Source organism: Bos taurus, chromosome 18 (assembly GCF_002263795.3).
Source record: "Bos taurus isolate L1 Dominette 01449 registration number 42190680 breed Hereford chromosome 18, ARS-UCD2.0, whole genome shotgun sequence".
Lineage (NCBI taxonomy): Eukaryota > Metazoa > Chordata > Mammalia > Artiodactyla > Bovidae > Bos > Bos taurus.
The window spans coordinates 19,254,418-19,274,707 of record NC_037345.1 but is presented as its reverse complement, the minus strand read 5'-3'; the positions used below and the strand labels follow the sequence as shown (position 1 = coordinate 19,274,707).

At 43.7% G+C, this 20,290-nt stretch overlaps 1 long non-coding RNA gene across 1 annotated transcript in view; it reads left to right on the top strand.

The window, feature by feature from the left end:
* The first annotated feature begins 5,256 nt into the window (after positions 1–5,256).
* Positions 5,257–20,290, top strand: part of LOC132342801 (uncharacterized) — a 65,440-nt gene continuing 50,406 nt past the window's right edge. Inside the window, exon 1 of the long non-coding RNA XR_009491295.1 lies at positions 5,257–5,855. This is a non-coding gene — a long non-coding RNA (uncharacterized lncRNA). The remainder of the gene's footprint in view (positions 5,856–20,290) is intronic.

Genomic DNA, 20,290 nt, shown 5'->3' with positions numbered 1-20,290 from the left:
ATTCACAAACTTTTTGCAAATATTTGGGCTTTTACAAATCGAAGGTTTTGGTATTGTCAGATGATGGTTAATATTTTTCAGCAATAGAGTTATTTAAAGTATGTACATTGTATATAATATCGTTATTATATCCTTAATAAACTACAATACAATGTAAACACAACTTTTAAATGTATTGAGAAACCAAAAAAAAATTGTGTGACTCACTTTATAGTGATATTCACTTTATTATGGTGATTTGGAACTGAGCCCACAATATCTCTGAGTTATACCTGCAAAGAGAGTTAATCAGTAATCAAAACTTCCCAACAAAAAAAGTCCAGGACCAGATGGATTCACTGGTGAATTATACCAAACATTTAAAGAAGAATTAATACCAATCTTCTCAGACTCTTCCAAAAATTTGAAGAAGAAGAAGCATTTCTGAATGCATTTTATGAGGTCAGCATGACCCTAATACCAAAGCCAATCAAAAATAATACAAGAAAACAACTGACTAATACAACTTATAAATACAGATATGAAAATCCTCAACAAAATACTAGCAAACAAAACCCAGCAACATATTTAAAGGATTATGTACCATAACCATGTGAAATTTAACATAGAAACACAAAGTTGGTTCAACCTTCAAAAAATGATATAATACATCACATTAATAGAATGAAAGAAAAGATATTCATAATAATTCCAATTGATGCAGAAAAAAAAAAATTGACATAAGCCCACACCCTTTAATGATACAAACTAAGGAGAAGGGAACTCCCTCAACATGATAAAGACCATTTATGAAAAACCCACAACCAACATCATAATCAAAGGTGAAAGTCTGAAAGCTTTCCCACTAACAAACAAGACAAGGATTTTGCTTTCGGTATTTCTATTCAACATTGAAATAGTTCCAGCCAGAGTTACTAGGCAAGATAGCATTTAAAATTGAAAAGAAGACATAAAACTATCTCTATTTACAGGTAGACTCCACAAAAATAGACTCCAAAAGACTCCACAAAAATACAAGAAAATTTTATCCATCAAAGAACACCATCAAAAGAATAAAAAAACATAACTACAAAATGGAAGAAAACATTTATAAATCATATCTCTGATAAAGGTTTGGTAATCCAGTAAGTATTATCTTGTAACTCACTGACCAAAAGATAAACAATCCAATTAAAGTGTGGGCAAAAGACTTGAATAGATATTTTTCTAAAGAGATATAAATTACCTATAAGCACAAAAGACAAAGCTCAATGTCATTAGTCATCAGGGAAGCTCAAGTCAAAATCACAATAAAACAGTACTTCACACCCACTAGCTTGGTTATAATTAAGAACAACAACAAAGGAAACTGGAAAAGAACAAGCGATGGTGGCGATCTGGCATCTCCATACATTGCTGGTGGGAATATAAAATGATGTCATCGCTTCGGAAATCAGTGTGGCAGTTCCTCAGTAAGTTAAACATATTATTAAACCATATGACCCATGATTTCCATTCCTAAGTATGTGCCTAAAAGAACTGAAAATGAATGTTCAAACAAAAACTCGTCCACAAATGTTCATGGTAGCACTATTTGTGACAGCCTGAAGGTGGAAATAGCCAAAAATCTATAACCTAATGGGTACATAAACCAAATACAGTATATCCATACGATGAGATATTATTTAGCCAAGAAAAATGAAGTACACAATACAATTTAGATGAATTTTGAAAACATTATGCTAAGTGAGAGAAGCCCAACACACATACACACACACACACACAGTTTTACTGTGTAATTCATTCATATGAAATATCTAGAATAAACATATCCACAGAGACACAAAACAGATCACCAGTTGCGCGGGCCAGAAAACAGGAGGGGGTGGGATGTTAAGTTGCTTCAGTCGTGTTCAACACTTTGCAAACCCATGGACTGTAGCCCATCAGGCTCCTCTTTCCATGAAATCTTCCAGGCAAGAATACTGGAGTGGGTTGCCATTTCCTTCTTCAGGGGATCTTCCCCATTCAGGGATCCAACCAGGGTCTCTCAAAATCTCCCGCACTGGCAAGTGGGTTCTTTACTGGATGCTTAATGTATAAGAAAGCTGAGCACTGAAGAATTGATGCTTTTGAAGTGTGGTGTTGAAGAAGATTCTTGAGAGTCCCTTGAACTGCAAAGAGATCAAACCAGTCAATCCTAAAGGAAATCAGTCCTGAATATTCATTGGAAGGACTGATGCTAAAGCTGAAACTCCAATACTTTGGCCACCTGATGAAAAGAACTGACTCATTGGAAAAGACCCTGATGCTGGGAAAGATTGAAGGCAGGAGGAGAAGAGGACGAAAGAGGATGAGATGGTTGGATGGCATCACTGACTCAATGGATGTGAGTTTGAGCAAGCTCTGGCGTTGGTGATGGGCAGGGAAGCCTGGTGTGCTGCAGTCCATAGGGTCACAAAGAGTTGGACATGACTGAGCAACTGAATTGAACTGAATGTATATGGGGTTTTCTCGAGGGCGATGAAATGTTCTGAAACTCCGTAGTAGTAATGGTCACAGGACATTGTATATGTACTCAATGCCACTGAATTATACACTTTAAAATTTAAAATGCTGAATTTTATGCTACGTGTATTTTAACACAATAAAAACAATAAGATACCACCAAAAAAACCCAGACTCAGATGTTAAATAGAAGTGTGCAATGTGTACAATCTCCCTCTTCTACACTAAAATAATTCACAAAATATTAGCAAATAGAACCCAGCAGTATGTAAAAAGATAATACATCATGGCAACAAAGTATGATTTATCTTTATATGCAGGACCGATTTAATATTTGAAAGGCATACAATATAACTTATCACAGTAACAAAGGAGAAAAAGCATTGGGTCATCTTAATAGATTCATCAAACGCATTTGAAAAAATTTAACATTCATTCAAAAACTAGCTAAATGTCTCTCCCACTCTCATCTCATGGCTGGGAAAACTGGAGCCCAGAAGGATCCCGTGGGGTTCAGCAAATGGAACAAGGGTTCCTCATGATGGTTCACCTGTAGCTTCATTTCGACCCACTCTGGGTGTGGCATCTTCCAGCCAGCCACCATTCCCAGGCCACTGAACCCAGTGAAATGTTCATAGGTACGTGGTCAAACATATATATGCACATATCCGTACATGTTTACACACATCTAGACAGTCCCAGAAATTCACACATGACACAAGGACAGAGATGCACAGTGGCAGCACAATTCACACTGACCCAGGCCACGCTAGGCATACACCACACCAGGCATCCCAGACATATACCTATCAGACACCCGGCCCCACGCACAAATATACTGATGTCTACACAACAGGCTCACACACAGTGCCCCAGGCAGAGACAGCTGTTGAGGTTCCTGCTCAGATATGTACACCCACAAACAAAGACACACACACATCAGAGACACACACTGTCCACCACGGCCGGGAGACTCACACAGGCACCACGATCACAGGCACGAGCACTCCTACACAAGCAGACAGACCTGCAGAGACAGCACAAACACACACCCACAGGTTCACACCCGTTCTGCCGCAGGAGCACAGATGTGTTGACACACTCCGACACCAGCACACGTTGCACGTGTGCTGAGAAACAGCGTGCTCTCCCACGCACGTGCACACACACACGCAGACACAGGGGCGCGCCCAGCACACAGGCAGCGTCTCCAGCCCGCGGTTCCCGGGCCCGTGCTGCCACACAGTGGAGACGCAGCATCCTCCCCGGGGGCCCCCGCCCCCCTCCCCACCTCGGCCCGGGCAGTCACGTGGATGAAAAGACAAAAATATGGATGGGGCGGGGGAGGCGGGTAGTGAGGAAGGGAAGGGGCAGAAGATGAAATAATAATACTGCTGGGTTTGTTCATTTCGGTGATAATTAGCGGTGCATTCACGCCGCCTCACCGGCCGCTCCCGGCTGATCCCGCGTGATGGATGCCTGGTGGTGCTGAATGCAAATTAGCATAATTTCATTACCGAGGGACCCGTGAAAAGGTTCAATTATAGAGCAATCTCATTAATACCAGGGCTTGTTAAACTAATAGAAAGAGACAGGCCCCGCAGCTCCAAGAGGTAGGCATGTGTTCGGAATGCAATTAATGCTGGAACCCCTAGTACCTGGGCCACGCCTCACCCCCTAGAACCGACCCCTAGTGCCCTGCAGACTTGAGCTCCCAGGGAGACAAGGGGCCCCCGAACTCGGTGGCCCAGAGCCTGATAAATAGACACCCATCGGAGAAGTAAAGCATCCAGGCTGGATCAGCCTTTCCAAATCTAGCCTGAGCCTACAGATGGGGAGACTGAGGTCCACAGAGTGGTGACCCAAGGTCAGGGACATCGGAGGCAGCACGGCAACAGAAGGGAACATTCAGGAGAGGGGAAGTGATGCTCACCCCTGTTTTAGGCACTGGTCTACATAACAACCTCCCAGGGGCCTCTCCCACTCTGACTCAGTTTCTCCATCAGCACTTGGAAGCAGAAATGAAGCTTTCCAGGGGGCTTTCTCTTACGAAATTATCTGGCTTCATTATGTCATGAGAAAAAGAGAGGGTTGCTTGGCATTCCTTCCTGTCCTCATGAATCTTATCAAAGCAAAAGGACCAGCTTCAGCCCTTCCCCCACCAGAGCCAGCCACTTGAGCCCCCAGCATCTCAAGAAGAGGGGCTGTGTCAGAGCACCGCTTTCCGAAGCCTCGGACCTTTGGAAGAAGCAGAACTCCAGCACTGTTTCCTCCATCCCCACTTCCATCCAATCCCTCCCACCTGCACACCCAGCCTAAAGACCAGAAGCCCCAGCTCTCTTTGAGGGAGGAACCACCGCTTTCTTCTCCAACACTCAGGACTTGGATCCAGAGGCCAGCACATTCTGCCTTCGGCATCAGAAAGTTTCTTAGGGATGTCATCTTTGCCCCTTTCTTCAATTTCAGCAAAAAGGGGTCATGCTTGACATTCAACTTTCCCCACACTCCCCACCCCCCGCACCATCAAAAACCCTTCACAATGACCTCAGGCACAGCTAGCTCCCTTCCCAGCCCTGGCATTGTGAACACACCAAGTTGGGTCATATGAATTTGCTGTATTTTTTATCACCTCCATAATATTTGATTTTTTTCCTGCAATTGTAAGTAAAACAGCACAAGTCCCAAAATACCCCCAAGCTGGAGAATGACTCACACTGTATATTACTGAACACATAAAAATATGCAGTGACTCAGAAGGGCCCAGCAGAAGCGACAACCCCCACAAAAGGCCCCATTGTTCAGATTCTAAAGGTAGAGGAGGGGGGCTCCCCAATCACCAACCCTGGCTCTGGCTGCTGACACTTGTCAAACGCCTGGCAGTCTGTGGTGTGTTTGGATTCTCTCTTTTTCTCATGACATAATGAAGCCAGATAATTTCATAAGAGAAAGCCCCCTGGAGACCTTCGTTTCTGTTTCAAAATGCTGATTGGGAAAGATGAGGAGGCAACCTCAGAGACCATCTGGCCATAGGACCCCAAGAAGCTGAATGTCCAAAGGAGGGACTTCTGGTCACGCTGATATCCACCCCCTCTTAGGGGACCCTAGCAGAGCCTGGGATGGGGGACTAAACACAAGAGGAAGGACAGAGTGATGGGAAGAGGAACACAGGCCCAGGATCCCAGGTCAGCCGTGATCGCTGGTCCCACAGGCTCGTGATTGGACCTTGGAAGGGGCCTGTGGAGCTGCAGGCAAGGCCGGGTCCTGGAGAGCCGCCTCTGACCAAGAAGGGCTTGGGAGCTACAGGAGGGGCAGCCAGCCCTGCAGAACCAAGAAACAGAAGGGGAGATAGCATCTTCAAAGTTAGGAAGGTAAGCACCGGAAGCGCTGGAAATTAATACCAGGATGCTGTGTGAGTGGAGTAGGCGTGAGTGTGAGCGTGGTCCTCCTGTGAGCACAGTCCTCATCCATCATAGCAGAAAGTCGATAGATAATGTCTAAAACTGATGAATCAGGAAATAGTGGCAGACGTACATTATTGAGAGATATGGGCAGTGCTCAGGAGGCCAGGCTGGGAGTGAGCCTGGAGGCTCTGGGAAGAAGGCCTGCGCCACCAGGAAAGGAGGGAGACTGGGCTTTGCGTAGGAAGCCGACCAGCACTATTTCATTGTTTGAAATATTGTCTTAAATGTCTGTTGTTTATGCTCCTGGCAGTGGCTCTGCTTCATCACCATCACCCTGAGTGGTTGTAGTCACTCCCTGGGCACGTAAATGAGAGGGGCCGTTGCCTGTGTGTGTGTGTGTGTGTGTGCACACACATACACGTTCGCACCCGTTCCATGCATCACATAAATCACCACTCTCCTAGGCAGACATCCACCCAGTCTCTTTCTTATCTGCATCTCAGTCTCTCTTATCTACATCTTTGGAAGCCTTTCCTTTCTGATGCTCTGAGGTTTTGTAAGGATGAAGTTTAAAGCCAGAAGACCCAGTTGCATCCCGGTTCTGCCACTTTCTACCTGTGTGACCTTTGAACAAGACACTCACCCTCTCTGTGTCAGGTTTTTCTCCTCTCTTAAAACAAGCAGGCTAGGGACTTCCCTTGTAGTCCAGTGGTTAAAAAAAGAATTCGCCTTCCAGTGCAGGGGACACAGGTTCCATCCCTAGTCAGGGAACTATGATCCCACATGCCACAGGGCAACTAAGCCCAAGCACTGCAAGTAGGGAGCCCATGCACCACAACTGGAGAATCCTGCGCACTGCAGCGAAGTGCTGGCATCCCACAGTGAAGATCCGGTGAAGCCAAAAATAAAGAAATAAGCAGGGTAATTGCAGAGTCACCACAGGGATCCAGTAGGTATCAAAGTGGCTTGTTAGCTTCACAAATCCAAGGGGGTGTGGAAATCTGTGGGGTTGCTGCAGGTGGATCCTCATTCCTTCGGCTCTCTTGACTCAAATGGTATATTGCTGCCTCTGTTCCATTTTCTCCTTCCACTGTGTCTTCCTTTCTCTCATTTCATCCCCTACTTTGAGGGATCATTGGAAAGAAGTAGGTTAAAAGCTTAAACTACACTGAAAGACCAGGGGATGGAGAGAAGCAAGATTAAGGAGGGAGATGACCCTGGAGGATGACTGGTGTATGGATGGAGGAGGAAGGGGCACCAAGTGTGACTCTATGCTAATTGGGACTCTTTGGGCTGAGTCACAGAATCTAATCCAATCTGGCTCAGATGAAAAGGATAAGTTGATTGGCTTATCTAACTGGGAACCTGATGCGATCTTCAGGCATGGCTGGATCCAGAGGTTCTATCCTTTAGAACCTGTGTCTCTCTCCAGGTCTCAGTTCTGCTCTCCTCTGTGGCAGTTAAAATACCAAGGAGGCTTGTTCCAAGTGATGGGGAGGATAGTCTTTGTTGAACTTACAGCTTCTAATTTCACAAGAGCCTTCCTCTCCCACTGCCACTAGCACTTTCCCCCAGAGGAACTCTGATTGGCCCTTCCTGAATCACGTGCCCAGTTCTGGGCCAATTACTGTTTCCAGGCAGATGGGATTTCCTGATTAGCTGGCTGGAATCACATGGTCTGCCCTGGGGGCAGAAAGGCAGGGCCCTTGATTGGCAGTCCTACCAGAATCACCTGGAAAGGGAGAAAGAGACAAAAGGGGAGAGGGCAGCGAGGGACATACCTGAAGGCCACTCCCAGTGTCAGGGTTCTTAGCCCGGGAATGAGGTTAGGGGAAGACAGGCAAAGGGTCCCTGATGTTCCAGTGGGACACTTCCCACCAGCAAACACCTGATGCTCTGCTGACAAGGGCTGCAGCTCTTGCTGCCCTTGGCCCAGTGGACCTGTCATTGGGTGCTCACTGTCTGCTGGGCATTTTAGCTACACAATGTCTTTTTTTAATTCTCTTCTTTCATTGGAATATAATTGCTTTACAATGTTGTGTTCAGTTTCTGCTGTACAGTGAAGTGAATCAGCCATATGCATATACACATCCCCTAGGGCCCTCTTGGAGCTCCCACACACCCCACCCCATCCCACCCATCTAGATCACCACAGAGGGGCAAGTTGACCACCCTGTGCTTTATAGCAGGTTCCCACTCATTATTCCAAATCTCACTTAACACTATTTGGGGGAAATCAAAGCTCAGAGAGGCAAAATGACATACCTGGGAGCACAGAGTTAAGGAAACAGTGAGTGTGCGTCAAACTCTAAACCCTATGCTTTAACCAACAGGTTCAACTGTGTGTAAGATGTTATACTTATTTACAATTACCTATGTAGTTTGTGGTTGGGGCCAGGAAGTCTCCAGGATACTCACTCTACATGCACCATCCCATTTAATCCTCACGTAATTCCATAAAGTGGATACTTCTGTCACTCCCATTTTACAGATGAAGAAACAGAGGCACAGAGGAATTAAGCAATGTATACCAATGCCCGGCCAGACTCCTTAGGGGATGCACCTAATTGCCCTCCAAGCCAGGGCTAGCCCAGGCAAGTATTGTGAGTTTTTGCTGAATGGCATTCCCTCTGGCAGCAGAAAGCCCTGCAGAGGATTCAGTACACCAACTGCCCCCAAAGCCCTGACATCAAATTTTCTGAAGAAACCTCTCTCAGTGCCTCAGCTTCTTCATCTGTAAAGGGGCTCAGACTTGGGGCAAAGACATGTTAATGCATGAGGGTAGGGAAAAGGAGATGAGAGCCATAAAGGAAAATAGAGACACAGTCCCAAAGAGCAACTTACAAAAAGGAGAGAGAACCATGCGGAACCTGGGTGGTCGCACACAGCCCTGCAGCCAACCCCAGAGCCAGTGAGTGGGACCGGGGCCTCCCAGCTGAGAGGGGAAGGAGGAAACCCCTGGTGGGGTCCCCGCAGCCCAGCTCACTGTGCTTTCCCTGCTGGCCCGCTGCCCAGCTGGCCTTCAGTGGGTCACTGAGGGTAGAGATCTCTCCCTAGGACCGAGAAAGGGTGAAGTGGGGGAGGGGTTGCTTGAAAAGAAAGAGACTTCAGCCAGGGGTCTGGAACAGAAAAGCCCTCCTTGCCATCCTGCTTACTCTCACACCTGCCATAGCTCCCCAGTCCCCAGCCAACCTTATGGCCCTCCACCATTTCTCCCCAACATCCCACCCCTCCCTCTACCCCTGGACATCTGTCTACTCATCACAGGACGTCTGACCTGCAGGCCTTTGATTCAGCCTGTGCTCTTAAACATAGATCACCCTTCCGACCGCGCCTGCTGCCCCTAATCCAGTCCAGCCCTCGAAGCCTGGCCCAAACTGGAACCCCAAGGACATACCCATCACTCTTATCCCAGACCCCGCCCAGCAGGCTTTCTCTCCTCCCCAAGCCTAGCATCCATCACCGAGTCTGCTTCTTCAGAGATCTTTTCCCCCAAACCCAGCGATTATCTGAGCCTCAGTTTCCACCTAAGTTTCATTTCTGTGTCCATATGCAAATGTAAATAATGATAGTAACTGTATCCTAGGGTGAGTGTGAGGGTTCAAATAAGATGATGCCCTTGAATTGGTTAGAACAGAGCAAGACACTTCGTAAGAACTCAAAGAAGACCACCATTATTGCTATTGCTGTTTGTGACTGTGGTTATGACTACTACTATCTAGGAGGAGATGGTTGGCTGTATTTTTCAAAATATTTTTAGTCCCATGGGCTCTTGAATAACCTGTCACTTCCCACCAAGGGTTGGAGGGGAGAAAATGATGCCATATGACTGTTAAGTCTAGGATATAAAAATGATATAGCTTCTGTCTCTTTTAGTCTTTGTCTCTCTTGTCTCTGTCTCTTTCTCTGTTTCTCTGTCTATCTCTCTCGTCTCTCATTCCATTCACCCTCATGGTGTTGTGAGGATGCCCAGGCCACATGAAGAGACCATATGGGAATGTCCCAGCTGACTGCCCCAGTTACATCTTAGCCAACAGGCAGCATCAACAAGCAGCCATGAGTGTAAATGAGCCTTCAGCTGAGACCAAGTCCCAGCAGGAGAATGGCTCCCCAGAGATTTCTATGTGCTAGTCCCCAAAGCCTGTGAGTATTCTCCATTTCACAGCAGAAGAACTACACATGGAATTAGGGTTGTGGACTTTGAGAGGGAGAGACAGCAGCCTGGGTTACACAGGTGCGCCCCCCATCTAATCACACAGGTCTGTATAAGCAAAGATTCTTTCCCCAGAGGCTGGAGGGACCAACAGGGAGAGACTGGCAGAGACATGCAGCAGAGGAAGAGGCAGGAGCGGTTTAAGCAAGGCCAGGATTTAAGCAAGGCCTGCTGTTGCTACCTTTGGAAATGGAGAAAAGGGCTACCCTCTAGGAATAGCAGAAGGGAAAGGCTACCCACTCCAGTATTCTAGCCTAGAGAAATCCATGGACTGTATCTAGTCCATGGGGTCACAAAGAGTCAGACACGACTGAGCAGCTTTCACTTCACTAGGAATTGAGGCTGCCTCTAGAAGCTGAAACTTCCATCCCAGTAAAGAAACGGGGACTTCAGTCCGACCATCACAAGGAACTGAATTCTGCCAACCACCTGAATGAGCAAGAAAATAGATTCTCCCCTAGAGGCTCTTAAGGAGCACAGACAGCCCTGTTGTCCCCTTGATTTCAGCTTTGGGACACTCTAAGCAGAGACTTAGCTGTCCCCACCAGAATTCTGACTGATAAGAAGGTAAGAAGATCAGTTGGTATGGTTTTAAGCCTCTGCATTTGGGATAATTTGTTGTGGCAGCAGCAGAAAATAAAGCAGCCTTGAAGATCTCCTCCTGAGGCTGGAGCAGAGGCAAAGGCCCCCATTCCTGTAAGTGAGGGCATGTTCTGCGCCAGCGCTGGAGGACAGGCTGTTACCACCCAGCCCCAGTAACTGACACAGCGTCTGCCCCACCCCTCCCCGGAGGAGTCTGCTCTCTTCTTCGAACTCCCCAAGCCGTGGTTTATTCATGTGAAACATGAGAATAGTAATAATAAAGAGGCACCTGGCATATGCTGCCATAAAAAGGTACCATGCTGTGTTTCTAGGTGAATGTTTGGTAACCAATTTGCATTATATGATACCATCGTTGTGAAATTAAAACCTATGGACATCATAAAGAGATGTCTCATCACACCCATTAGCATAGCTATTATCCAAAAAACAAAACCAGAAGATGGGTGAGCAAGGATGTGGAGAAATTGGAATCCTTGGGCATCACTGGTGAGGATGTCAAATGGTATAGCCACTGTGGGAAATGATATGGCGGCTCCTCAAAATAATTAAACATAGAACCACCAACTGATTCACCAATTCCACCTCTGCATATATACCCAAGAGAACTGAAAGAGGAATTGGAATAGATGTTTGTAGACTCATGTTCATAGCCGCATTATTTAGAATAGCTAACACCTGGAACCAACCCAAACGTCCATTGGTGAATGAATAGATAAACAGGATGTGGTCTGTGCATACAGTGGAATATTACTCAGTCTTAAAATGGAAGGAAACTCTGACACACGCTACAATGTGATCAAACTTCAGATAGTATGTTAAGTGAATTAAGCTAGTCACAAATACTGTATGATTCCATGTAAATGAATTATGAATTACCTGTAATAAATATAATATAGTAGGAATGTGTGTGCATGCATGCTAAGTCGCTTCAGTTGTATCTGACTCTTTGCAACCCCATGGACCGTAGCCTTCCAGGCTCCTCTGTCCATGGGATTCTCCAGGCAATAATGGAATGGGTTGCCATGCCCTGTTCCAGGGGATCTTCCCAACCCAGGGATCGAACCCAAAGAATAATATTAGTCAAATTCATAGAGACAGGAAGTAGGATACTGGTTGCCAGGGGCGAGGGCAAGGAGGCATGTGGTGTTACCATGTAATGGAATGGATACAAGAGTTTCTGTTTGGGATGATGAAAAAGTTCTGGAAATGGGATGATGGTGATAGTTACACCACAATGCAAAAGGATTTAATGTTACTGAACTGTACACTCAAATTAGGTTAAAACAGCAAATTTTATGTTGGATATATTCTACAAAATTTTTTTAAAACTTTATGCATGTATGTTTGTACCTGTATTATCTGTGGATGCTCAGTCGTGTCCAACTCTTTGCAATCCCATGGACTGTAGCCCACCAGGATCCTCTGTCCATGGAATTTTCCAGGTAAGAATATGGGAGTGGGTTGCCATTTCCTTCTCCAGGGGATCTTCCCTACCCAGGGATCGAACCTGGGTCTCTTGCATTGGCAGGCAGATTCTTTACCGTCTGAGCCACAAGGGAAGCCCCCACCTTTAAGCTTTATGGAAAGCTTAAAGGATACATTCTATATCATCAAGGATGGGAATAAAGTGTGGGAGCATAGTATGGGAAGCATGTATTTCATCTTTTACTTAATATACCTATATATTGCTTAACCAAATTATATAAGGAATGAGTTAAGCTTGCAATAATAATAATACAAACAAATATGTATTTTATTTTTTTAAAAATGTTTATTTATTTAGCTGTGTTGGGTCTTAGTTGCAGCATGCAGGATCTTAGTTCTTGGACCAAGAATGGAACTCTGGGCCCCCTGAATCATATGCATTTTTAAATGGTGCCAGCAACACCCACTTCAAAGGCATGATGTGAGGATTAACATCCTTGCTGTAGGAAAGGCACCTACCTACCCTGGGCCTGTTTTGGAGTTCTCACTGGAGGAACGTAAAACCCTCCCCCTCCCTTTTCCCAGTCCTGAGCCTTTTCTCATTACTAGGGTTGGCCCTAGAATTGAAGGACCCGAGCCCAGCACAGCTCTGTGCCCATCTCACTGTCCAGCAGAGCAGCCAAGACTAAGGAAGGATCCACCCCAAAAGGCCTACCCACAGCCTGGTGATCCACCCAATCGTGAGGCTGGGAAACTGTCTCCACCTCGGGAATGAGCAGGAGGGTTGAGTATTAAACACTAGGAGGAAAAACATGATCCTTTATGGGTGGCCACATCATTAAGTGCAACAATTGCTGCCTTCTGGATCATTCTCAGAGACCACCCTCTGGGCACCTGTTTTCTGTTAGTCAGAATCTACTTCTAGGCCTGTACAGACTCAAGCTTGCTACATAGCTAGGTGCCCAGCGGTCATGAGCATAGGCTCCAGAGCAGGCTAGTGGGGGAGCAAAGGGGCGGGAATTTGGAGGCCAGCTCTGCCACTTTCCTGCTTTGTAATCTTAAGGTACTACTTGGCCACACTGTACCTCTGATTCCTTACTATAAATTGGAAATAATGATGGCACCACATCACAGAATGTTTCAGAGTCAGTGAATAATACATGTATGGTTCTATGGAAACTGATAAATAGCAAGCCCTGAATAAAAACTTACAGAATGAATTATACTATCTTTGAATTGGTCCTAACAGGCCTAAATGGTTTGGTGGCTCCTGACAGTTTTACATAACAAACCCAGAAGTACACTATTGCACTGGTCTTTTGAGCCACTCCAAAAATAAATATAGGTGATTTTCTGAAGTCTAAAACCCCAAAGTGCTAAAAGAAAAGTAATTTTTTGTCATCAAAATATTCTGATGATATAAAAATTAAAACTTTGGTTTTTGGCATCAGATAACAAATAGATGGGGAAACAGTGGAAACAGTGACAGACTTTATTTTGAGGGGCTCTAAAATCACTGCAGATGGTGACTGCAGCCATGAAATTAAAAGACACTTACTCCTTGGAAGGAAAGTTATGACCAACCTAGACAGCATATTAAAAAGCAGAGACATTACTTTGCCAACAAAGGTCCGTCTAGCCAAGGCTATGGTTTTTCCAGTAGTCATGTATGGAGAGTTGGACTATAAAGAAAGCTGAGTGCTGAAGAATTGATGCTTTTGAACTGTGGTATTGGAGAAGACTTGAGAGTCGCTTGGACTGCAAGGAGATCAAATCGTCAATCCTAAAGGCAATCAATCCTGAATATTCATTGGAAGGACTGATGTTGAAGCTGAAACTCCAACACTTTAGCCACCTGATGCGAAGAACTGACTCATTGGAAAAGACCCTGATGCTGGGAAAGATTGAAGGTGGGAGGAGAAGGGGAGGACAGAGGATGAGATGGCTGGATGGCATCACTGACTCGATGGATGTGAGTTTGAGTGAACTCCAGGAGTTGGTGATAGACAGGGAGGCCTGGCATGCTGCAGTCCATGGGGTCGCAAAGAGTCAGACATGACTGAGCGACTGAACTGAATTGAACTGAACTGAACAAACAAAATCAACTTAGACAAGTAATAGATTTGGGGAAATACTTGCAACATAGAAAATTGAAGGTTAATATTTATAATATGCCAATGAGGTTAAAAATAGAAGGAATTAAATTTCAAATTGGGATAAGTACATGAATAAGCAAATCACAGCAGAACAAGTCCAAAAGGTCAATAAACAACATATGTGAAACGAATCGCTAGTCCAAGTCCGATGCATGAGACAGGGTGCTCGGGGCTGGTGCACTGGGATGACCCAGAGGGATGGGATGGGGAGGGGGTGGGAGGGGGTTCAGGATGGGGAACACGGGTACACCCGTGGCAGATTCAAGTCAATGTATGGCAAAACCAATACAATATTGTAAAGTAAAATAAATAAACAGAAAAAAAAATAAAAAGAAAAGATTCAAACTCTGGGCTATGTAAATTGAAATAATAAGAGGATACTATTTTTCAACCAACAGTTTGGATTATATATAATATTTTAAGTTACATAACATCTACTACCAGGAAGTTGTGATAAACTGGGTTCTTTTGTTCAAATCTAGAAAATGAGAATTATTTCAGCTTTATGAGAATTACTTCCAGAAATAGTCATTAACATGTAAAAATACATATATTCTTTGACCTGGCACTCTCTTTCTAAGAAATATATCTTACAAAATAAAAACACTGGTACCTAATACATATGCTTGTCACACACCTCTTCACCATGACAAGACGCAAGCCACCCATCAAATCATTCATGGATAAATATATTCATATTACACAGCCATAAAAAAGAATGGATTAGAGCAATGGCAAAATTAGAAGGATTTCTTCAAGACATTGAAGAGTAAGAAAAACAGAAAGCAGGAAAATATGTATGAAAATAATCCCATTTCTGGTAAAAATAAATAAAAACTCCAAATTGATGCAGTTATGTAAATATTTGGGCTTATGAAATAAAAATTATTAAAAACGTAGCTGCAAAAATGTATGTGCTATTGTTGGATACACATTTACACGTGGAAAACACAAAAATGCTCTGTCTAGAAGATTAACCATGAAAATAGTGAGGATCATGGTCTCTGGGGAGGAGGAAGTGAGTGAGTGAAGGCGCTCAGTCGTGTCCGACTCTTTGCGACCCCATGGACTGTAGCCTCCAGGCTCTGAGGAGCCTCTCAGTCCGTGGAATTTTCCAGGCAAGACTACTGGAGTGGGTTGCCATTTCCTTCTCCAGGGGATCTTCCCAACCCAGGGATCGAACCCGGGTCTCCCGCACTGCAGGCAGACGCTTTACCTTCTGAGCCACCAGGGAAGCCAGGGGAGGAAGGAGAGGGTGGTTAAATGATAATTAGTTTTATTTGTAATACCTTATTTCTTTAATGAAAAGCACACTGTCAGCAAATATGAGAAATGGTTAATAGCTGAGTCGTAGGAGTAGGGATGTTTGTTACATTATTCTTTAAAATAAAAATAAGAAAAGTAAAATAAATCTAACTATACATTCTGTCTCAGTTGATTCAGTCTGGTGTGACAGAATACCATAAACTGCATGACTTATAAATAGTACAGATTTATTTCTTACAGTTTGGGAAGCTGGAAGTCCAAGCTCAAAGCACCAGCAGATTCAGTCTGGTAAAAGCCCCCTTCCTGGTCCATTGACCACTGTGCTCTCACTGTGATCTCACGTGGCAGAAGGGCAGGAGAGTTCTCTGGGGCCTCTTCTATGGGGCATGATTTGCATTCATAGGGGCTCCACTCTCATGACCTAATCACTTCCCGAAGGCCTCACCTCCTAAAATCAGTACCTTGGAAGCTAGGCTTTCAGTATATAAATTTACAGAGGGGCATAAACATTCAGTTCATTCCACATTCATTATATAATGAGAAATCATCAAAAGCATCTGTTATGGAGTCTATAGATTTACCCCATACAGTTTCCCCATCTATACAATAAGTAATAATACTCATAATAGGTTGCTGAGAAGTTCAAATGAAAGAATACTTACAAAAGGGCCCAGCACTCAGCCAGCATCAGTGAGCCCTATCTCCTTAGGAACTTGTGTAGATATTGGCAAAATACTTTGGCGCCCCTCCCAGGGGCTGATAATCTGGCCCAAGCATGGGGGCCTTGATGGCTAATCTGAACTCTTGGGCATTTCCAGAAGCCAGGGGCAGAAGGAATACCACAAGAAAGGAAAACTACAGATAATATCTCTTACGAACATAAATCTGAAAATCTTCAAGAAAAATATTGGCAAACTAAATATAGCAACATATAAAAAGAGTTATACACCGTGACCAACTTGGAGTTATCACAGGAATGCAAGTTTGGTTCAGCATCTGAAAATTAACTAATGTAATAAATCATATCAATAAAATAAAAAACAAAAATCACATGATCATCTCAATTGACATAAAATATGCTTTTGCCCATCTGAATAGAGAGTTCCAAAGAATAGCAAGGAGAGATAAGAAAGCCTTCCTAAGTGAACAGTGCAAAGAAATAGAGGAGAACAAGGAATGGGAAAGACTAGAGAGCTCTTCAAGAAAATTACAAATACCAAGGGAACATTTCAAGCAAAGATGAGCACAGTAAAGGACAGAAATGGTATGGACCTAACAGAAGCAGAAGAGATTAAGAAGAGGTGGCAAGAATACACAGGAAAACTATACAGAAAAGATCTTCATGACCCAGATAATCACGATGGTGTGATCACTCACCTAGAGCCAGACATCTTGGAGTGCAAAGTCAAGTGGGCCTTAGGAAGCATCACTATGAACAAAGCTAGAGGAGGTGATGGAATTCCAGCTGAGCTCTTTCAAATCTTAAAATATGATGCTGTGAAAGTGCTGCATTCAATATGCCAGCAAATTTGGAAAACTCAGCAGTGGCCACAGGACTGGAAAAGGTCAGTTTTCATTCCAACCCAAAAAAAGGCAATGCCAAAGAATGCTCAAACTACCACACAATCGCACTCATCTCACACGCTAGAAAAGTAATGCTCAAAATTCTCCAAGCCAGTACGTGAACCGAGAACTCCCAGATGTTCAAGTTGGATTTGAAAAGGCAGAGGAACCAGAGATCAAATTGCCAACATCTGCTGGATCATAGAAAAAGCAAGAGAGTTCCAGAAAAACATCTGCTTCATTGACTATGCTAAAGCCTTTGACTATGTGGATCACAACAAATTATGGAAAATTCTTTAAAATATGGGAATACCAGATCACCTTACCTGCCTCCTGAGAAACCTGTATGCAGGTCAAGAAGCAACAGTTAGAACCGGACATGGAACAATGGACTGGTTCCAAATTGGGAAAAGAGTACATCAAGCCTATATATTGTCACCCTGCTTATTTAATTTATATGCAGAGTATATCATGTGAAATGCCAAGCTGGATGAAACACAAGCCAGAATCAAGATTGCCAGGAGAAATATCAATGATCTTATCAGATATGCAGATGATACCACCCTTATGGCAGAAAGTAAAGAGGTACTAAAGAACCTCTTGATGAAGGTGAAAGAGGAAAATGAAAAAGCTGGCTTAAAGCTCAACATTCAAAAAACTAAGATCTGGTCGCATCACTTCATGGCAAACAGAGGGGAAACAATGGAAACAATGACAGACTTTATTTTCTTGGGTTCCAAAATCACTGCAGATGATGACTGCAGCCATGAAATTAAAAGGCGCTCCTTGAAAGAAAAGCGATGACAAACCTAGACAGCGTATTAAAAAAGCAGAGACATTACTTTGCCAACAAAGGTCCATCTAGTCAAAGCTATGGTTTTTCCAATAGTCATGTGCAGATGTGAGAGTTGGATCATAAAGAAGGCTGAGCACCAAAGAATTGATGCTTTTTAACTATGATATTAAAGAAGACTCTTGAGAGTCCCTTGGACTGCTTTGACTGGATTCAAACCAGTCAATCCTAAAGGAAATCAATCCTGAATATTCATTGGAAGGACTGATGTTGAAGCTGAAATTCCAATACTTTGGTCACCTGATGCGAAGAGCTGACTCATTAGAAAAGACCCTAATGCTGGGAAAGATTGAAGGCAGGAGGAGAAGGGGATGACATAGGACGAGATAGTTGGATGGCATCACTGACTCAATAGACATGAGTTTGAGCAAGATCCAGGAGATGGTGAAGGAAAGGGATGCCTGGCATGCTACGGTGTGTGGGGTTGCAAAGAGTCAGACATGACTGAGCGACTGAACAGCATGCTTTTGACAAAATCCCACAACTTTTCATGGTAGAAACACTCAACAAACAGGTAATAGACAGGAACTTCCTCAACCTATTAAAGGGCATCTACAAAAGGCCCACTGTTTAACATCATATATAATTGTAAAAGATTGGATGCATTCCTGGTAAGATCAAGAATAAGGCGAGGATGTTCGTTTTCACTCCTTCTATTCAATGTTGTACTACAGGCTCTAGCCAAGGCAACTAGGCAAGTAAAAGAAATAAAAGGCACTCAGATTGGAAAGGAAGAAGTAAAAACTATCTCTATTCACTGATGACATTATCTTGTACTTAGAAAATCCTAAGGAATCCACTAAAACTACTAGAAATAGTAAAAGAGTTCATTAGGTTGCAGGACATAAGATCAATGTATAAATATCAATTGTCTTACTATATACTTGCAATAAATAATCCAAAGTGAAAATTTTTTAAAAATCATATTAACAATTGCATTAAAATGAATAAAATCATTAGGAATAAGTTAACAAAAGAAGTACAAGACTTGGACACTGAAAACTGCAAAACATTGTTGAAAGACATTTTAAAAGATCTAAATAATTGGAAAAACAACCTATGTTTATGGTTTGCAAGACTTAACATTGTTAAGACAGCAGTCTGCCAACCTGATCTGCAGATTGAGTACAATCCCCATCAGAATCCCAGATGACTTCTTTATGGAAATTAACAAACTGATTCTAAAATTTATAGAGAATTTCAAAGGACCATGGTGGATAGCAAAAAAAAAAAATAATAATAATAATCTTGAGCCAAGAAGAACAAAATAGGAAGACTCACATTCCCTGATTTCAAAACCTAGTACAAAGCTACAGTAATCAAGACAATCATGGTACTGGCACACAGATAGACATTTAAGTCAATGGGCTAGAATTGAGAGTCCAGAAATAATCCATCACATCTACAATCAACTGATATTTAACATGGGTGCCAAGACCATCCACCATCTTTTCAACAGATGGTGCTAGAACAACTAGACAGTCACAGAAAAAAAGAATGAAGTTAGACCCTTACCTATCACTGATGCTAACGCTAAGTCGCTTCAGTCGTGTCTGACTCTGTGCGACCCCATAGACGGCAGCCCACCAGGCTCCCCCATCCCTGGGATTCTCCAGGCAACAACACTGGAGTGGGTTGCCATTTCCTTCTCCAATGCAGGAAAGTGAAAAGTAAAAGTGAAGTCACTCAGTCGTGTCCAACTCTTAGCGACCCCATGGACTGCGGCCCACCAGGCTCCTCCATCCATGGGATTTTCCAGGCAAGAGTACTGGAGTGGGGTGTCATTGCCCTCTTCGTACCTATCACTATATATAACAATTAGTTCAAAATGGATCAAAATCTTAATGTAAGGGCAAAACTGTCAATACAAAATTCAGAAGAAAACCAGGGGTAAATAGTCACAACCCTGAATTTGGCAATTCCTGCTCTTTTTCACTCTTTCCTCTCTTGTGCCTCTGTACAATGCATGGCATGGGGTAAGTACAGAGAGAATTATCATTGAATGAATAGCATGTCCCCTCCATGAGCAAGATGAATAAATAGAATCCATAGTGTGCAAGCCTTGACTTACATGCAACTTGCATGTCTGATTTCAGACAGTCTTCACAAGAGCCCCTAAGACAGAGGCTCCCATTAGACCCATTTTACAGATAAGAATACTGAGGATCAGAGGAGTTCAGCAGCTTGCCCTGAGTCACACAGCTTTGACAGCTGGAATTTGACTCCAGGCTATCTGGCTCTGGAGCCCATGCTCACCATCATCATACTCTATCACCCCTCACAAAAATATGAGTCTGCACAGCCTGTGTAGATGCTTGTCCTC